Raw genomic sequence first — 6,000 nt, forward strand, 5'->3', positions numbered from 1 at the left:
AAAGTAAATGTCCCCAAAAGATGGTTTATGAAATTTTATAGCATGAATACATTTTTATAGGAAGAATATGAATGCTCAACCTCAACGAGTCAAAGTCACCTCTTCTGGCTTCTAGGTTAATGGGTAACCTCTTCAGGCCCGTAGTTTGATCATAGCCCAATATCCAATAATATAGCTTAGCCCATTATGTTTATATCTGTTTCTTACTTTCTTAGTTGGGCCAACTTGTGTTAATTTTTGAAAGAGTTAATTGCACAAATCATCCGGGGTTTGCACATTTTCGTGGTTTTCATCAATCCCTCTAAGGTTTTTTTAGTAGATTTCGTCCTTTAAGTTTTTCTTTAGTAGATTTCGTCCTCATCGATCCCTCTAAGAGTACATTTTCGCTTTTTTAACTTTGTTTTTTTAGTAGATTTGTAATAAGTAAATAGATCTAAATAAAAATAAAACGTTAACAAATCCCTCATTATCCATGAATAAACTTGTTACTAATTTGATAGTAACTAAGTAAACAGCGATCCTTCAAGTCTGATTCCGGATTTGGAATTGGATATTGAATTAGGTCTTTAACCCGATCCATGCACAATCCATTGTCATTCCTAAAAGGAGGGTATGAGATGAGAGAAAGTGTCGAAAATGAGTGTGAAACTCCCCCTACTCTTATTTGTTATTATATATATATGGCCAAATGCAAGGACGGAGGAGTATGGCTTCCAATTTTAATACAATGTAATTTTTAAAAATTGTAAGAAAAAATAAGTAGTAACTAAATACAAATGTTCCCTTCGTCGTCATAATCCCATTCTTTAGAATCATTGGTCATCGAAGCATTAATTTTAAGATAGATCTTTGGGAGAATAAAAAACTTGAGTTGTTTTGATTTTTAGTACAAAGAATGAAGAAAGATTAAAGAAAAAGTTTTCTCTATTTGGGTGTTTAAATATGTAGTACATTAATAGTGTAGCTGTTTGTGATTTTCTTTCAAATTGTTATATATATTTATCACGAACAACTAATTATAATAATCATAATAGTTATGTAGAAAAGATACATATACAAGCTAATTATATCCTAAAAAAGTTTTTTTTTGTTGTTTCTTGCATTATGATTGAATAGGTTTCATTTAATAAGACCTTGTCCGGCGATACGTGTGGTCTTTATTTATTTTAAAAAAACTTGTATGTAAATATGAGGGTTGTAGGGAACAAAATTCTTTTGAGGGTCCATTTTCTATTCTCGAGCTAGACCCATTTTTTTTACATTCTCGGATACGACTCTTATAAGTATGACATACAACTTTCAAAATTGTCCCCTCGCAAAAGAGTTCGTGGCTCTGTCTCTGGTGTAGGAGCTTGAGGTTAACTGATAAACTCAATCGTAATAAATTAGTTGTGTGGAAGGGAATGAGGTTGCCCTAATATGTAAGAAGGTGTTTATTCCAAAATACACTTTTTGTTTTCCATTTTTGGTTTTAAAAAAAAACATGAATAGCAGAAAACGCGATTAAATTATAGTTTTTCTAAAGAAGTTTTCAAGAAAACAGAAAACATTGTTTTCCACTATTCAATGAAAAATTAAAAAACACTTTTTATGGTTTTCCAGTTTTCATTTTCTATTTTCCATATTTTAATTGCATTTTTAGTTGTAGAAAATGTTATATAGTTTTCTATTTTCAATTTTCTAGAAAATAAAATGAGTTTTCCGTCTCTGGATGCAAATTAAAATTTTGAAATCGCGTTCAAATTTTAGAAAATGAAAAGTAGAAAACAATAAAAAAAATATTTTCTAAATTTCCATAGAAAAGTGAAAAGCAATGTTTTCTGATTATATGGAAAACATTTTTAGAAAACTATGATTTAAACGCGTTTTCTGTTTTTCATGTTTTATTGGAAAACAAAAATTAAAAATAATGGGTGTTTTTTCCAACTAAACTTGTCCTAAAAATCTCAAAATATGTTAACTCTTTCCCTTACGCCTTTGCCCTTGCCCCAGTCAGCCCTTGGCCCCCGGTCCAATGTTTTAAATACCGGTAAATACTAGCCAGTATTACCAGTATTATCGGTATTGGAAGGTATTCCGGTATTTTATGCCCAGTATTTTCATTATTCAATAATGGCCGGTATTTTCGGTATTCCGATATTTTTCGGTATTACCATTCCGGTCTTTCCAGTATTTAAAAAAAAAAATTGAATTTTTTTAAAAATTATTTTTATCATACTTTAGTGTTATTTTTTATTATTAGTAAACTTTAAAACTTATTTTTTGTTATGAAATACATAATTACTAATATTTTTCAGTGGATTATAAATGTATTTTGACTATTCTTTAAAATTGTAACAAGTTTTGTATAATTTTTATTAAAAAATAAATAATTTAAAATAATTGTATCGGTCGGTATTTCCAGTAATACCGATAATACCGCAAAATTTGTCCACACCGGTATGACTAATATATCAGTTTTTAAAATATTCCCTCGGTCACCCCTTGCTCCTTTCCACTAGGTAGCTCAGAATGTGACATCCGTCAACAAAACTGGTAATTTATTATAGTCTCTAACTTACATTCCAAATTTCTTGACTAGTCAATGTGCCTATATAGTATAACAAGCATAGAAATGTGGTGATCATTTCCAATATGGGATCTCTATTACTTGATATTCAATAGTTTAGGATTGAGATATTTGATCTTCCTAAACGTAGATGACTATAACTATCCCCGTAATTTCTAGACTTGTAGTTGTTAGTCATATTTATTTATAGACATTGATAAATTAGTATACGCTATTTAGTGGTGAACGAAATCAATAATTATAAAAGTAATATATAATTAGTATAAGTCGTAAGATGGTAATAGTAATAGTAAAATATCATATGTTTAGTAAAAATTTTAGTCATATATATTACCACATTTAATGGTGAGCAAGGAATTTTAATTCCATTAGAATTCTTATGATACATTAAGTCTAATCATAAACTAACTAAAACACTTATCACATATATATAAATAATGACTATACCCTAAACAAAAAAAAAAAAAAAAAATATAACCTATCTTTGATTCCTCCTGCCGTCGAACATCATCAAACAAAACACCATCACAAATCTATTTTTTTTTTTATCACTCAATTCTCAAAAAAATCATCTTAAGGAGTTCTTGGATTTTGGTAAGTTTAATTATAATTCTATTGAATCTTGATTTAAATTACAATTAATAATAAAATTCTTAAAGATTATATTCTATTCTTCTTTTCAAGGTGTCTAAGAAGAAGATCATCAATCTTGGGGTAAAATCACTTGTCTTCTCTTTTCATATATATTAGTCTTTTTAATTATTAATATATATATATATATATATATATATAAGCATATTTTTTTTTTTATTAATTTTTATTTATAAGTAACCTATTTGATGAATATATATTATGGCAAATTTATAATAATGAATGAAAGGGTTTTTTTTTTAGGGTTAAATCAAAAGCTTGAATAATAAATCATATTAATGTTAAAAGTTTAAGTATTCAATGAAGCATAATAATTAATGTAATAAAAGAAATCCAATTATGAAGGCATGAAAATCATAATAACAGATTTAATTAGGTGTTGGAAAGATTTGAAATTTTATATATAAATATTAGTTGTAGTAGTCTTTAAAACAGTTTGTTTGGGTTATTTCAGAATCTGGACAGATTCATTTTGTTAACTTTGAGAGGTCGTATCTTGGTCATGGGAGATGGTTAAGTCACGTTTTTGGTGTCTAAAATTAAGTTCAGGAAGTCTACTTTCTGGTGGAAGTGGTTTCGTGTCAAAATATGAAGTTTAAGGTTGTCAAACGAATTTTATAACAAAACTGCGCAAAGCTGAGTTTTCCGAACAGATTTTGGTCGACTTCAAATAGTCATATCTTGGTCGATTTTATGAACTGGAAAATTATTTTTCTCCAGAAACGTTTTTGAGATGTTAAGATTGTACAGTAAAAAAATTGGATTTTTTTGAAGCTTCGAAGGCCCTTAACTTTTATAAAACTTTTCTGTGCGCAAACAGTGATTTTTCTGACTAGTCTGTAATCATTGAATTTTTAAAAATAGTTAACGTGCCAAATAAATTATAAAAAAATTCATGTAAGTATATAACACTCTAAGGTAACAGTAGTTAAGATTTGGAATCTTGAATCATTCGTTTCATCCTAATAAAAAAATAGATAAAGTTACCAAAAATTTCAGTTAATATGAACTTGTAGAATTTAATCTTAAATCAGTAAAACAAATATTATATATTAAGTTATGTGACTTGTAACTTAATAATATATGACAAATCAATTGTGAATATTTTGAAAGTAGCCATATGTGTATTTCATCAAATACGGGTTACAATGGACAGTTCTTGACCATGTCCATAATTGTAACTTGTTCATATTTATATGTTGTGTAGATTCTAGCGACCTTGTTGGAATTGCATAACTACTTGCTTGTTGAGGTGAGTTTCGTGGCCCCTTTTTATTTTATTTGTTTGGGGGAAAATGATGCTCAAACACTTTTCATTTCTTTAGTAGTTGTGCCAAACTTTTTTGTTTTCTTGGACAAATACGTGTAATTATGAAATGTGTATGCTAGCTTGTTTGTGTTGATTCCATGATGCAATAGATGTCTGTTGATATCTATTGAAGACTATTTGATATCTATCGACCAACTATATACTACAGCTGGTAGTTGTTGGTATTTAAAGCATGATTGAGTTGTTGGCAGGAGTGATGGGGATTGTGTTGTTGGATAACTATGATGACATTGATTACTATTTGGATTGCATACAAGCTGCTACATGTTTATTTTTACACTATTGTCCAAACCTCATATATCATGCACAACAAATTCATTTGAATTCCTTTAAACCTACGAACTCACCAACATTATGTTGACATTTTCGAGCATTCATTTTCAGGTAATAACAATGTTTAAGAAGATTGAGCTTATGGACTTTAGGAAGACCAATAAAGAGATCCTTCATGGACTCCTAGATTGCATGTGAAACATTGAACGCTATTTGCAGTTATTACTTCTTTGCTATTTGAGGCGTGTTGCCTAGACCTTCCGTTTATGGAATTTACATTTATTTGAATTTCATTTAGTATGACTCTATTATAAAGTCCATGTGCCTTTGCTATATCTTTTAGTCATATCCTACGATTCCGCCTAAGGTGGGGTGTGACAGATTGGTATCAGAGCCGTGGTTATAGAGAATTAGGTGGTTTGGCCTAGACTATAACCTAAGTACCCTCATATAGTGTACATTATAGGAACTATTTGTGCATCGTATATGTGTGAGTACTTTCATTAGATAGCACTAGTTATGTGAGCCTTATATTTGCGTTTAATTGCTAATTATGATGAAGCCTTATGTGCTTAGATTAGTGCAAAGTTTCAGCCTGTAATTTTAACGTAGCTAGTTTTACTTAGTCATGGCACGTACAAAGAAAACAGCCCGTAAGAGTTCCGCATGGAGGGACATAATCATCCGTCGACAACTTAAAAGGGACGTCGCAGCTAACAAGGAAACCCCCGCTCAAGAACCATCTCAGAAGCCTAGAGTTTCCTCTGAAAGCGAACCGTCAGAAGATCCTAACTACTACTCCAAGACAGTTATAATCATCGATTCTGACAGCGAGCCGGAGGAAGAATCGGACTATGATTCTAAGGCAGACTCCGAAAGCGTTCATAAGGGAAAGACAATGGAGGCTACGATAAAGGACAACAGAAGCTATAGTCCTACTAGCTCAGTAAGCTCTCAAGAGAGCCGGGTCGGACCAACACGACAACAAGCTTCTTATCCTCCCACCATTTCCTCCAACTCCCCTTATGACGCCACTTGCACGTGGGAGGGCTAGCCTTTAAGGACTATCTAGGAATCCTATCGAACTTGCATTAGCTTCTTTTTTCTTACTTTCTTAGTTTTGGATTTTATTCTTATGTCTTGGATTCCTTCTTTCGAATTTGGAAATTTCTTGGAT

This window comes from Erigeron canadensis, chromosome 1, assembly GCF_010389155.1.
Source record: "Erigeron canadensis isolate Cc75 chromosome 1, C_canadensis_v1, whole genome shotgun sequence".
Classification (NCBI taxonomy): domain Eukaryota; kingdom Viridiplantae; phylum Streptophyta; class Magnoliopsida; order Asterales; family Asteraceae; genus Erigeron; species Erigeron canadensis.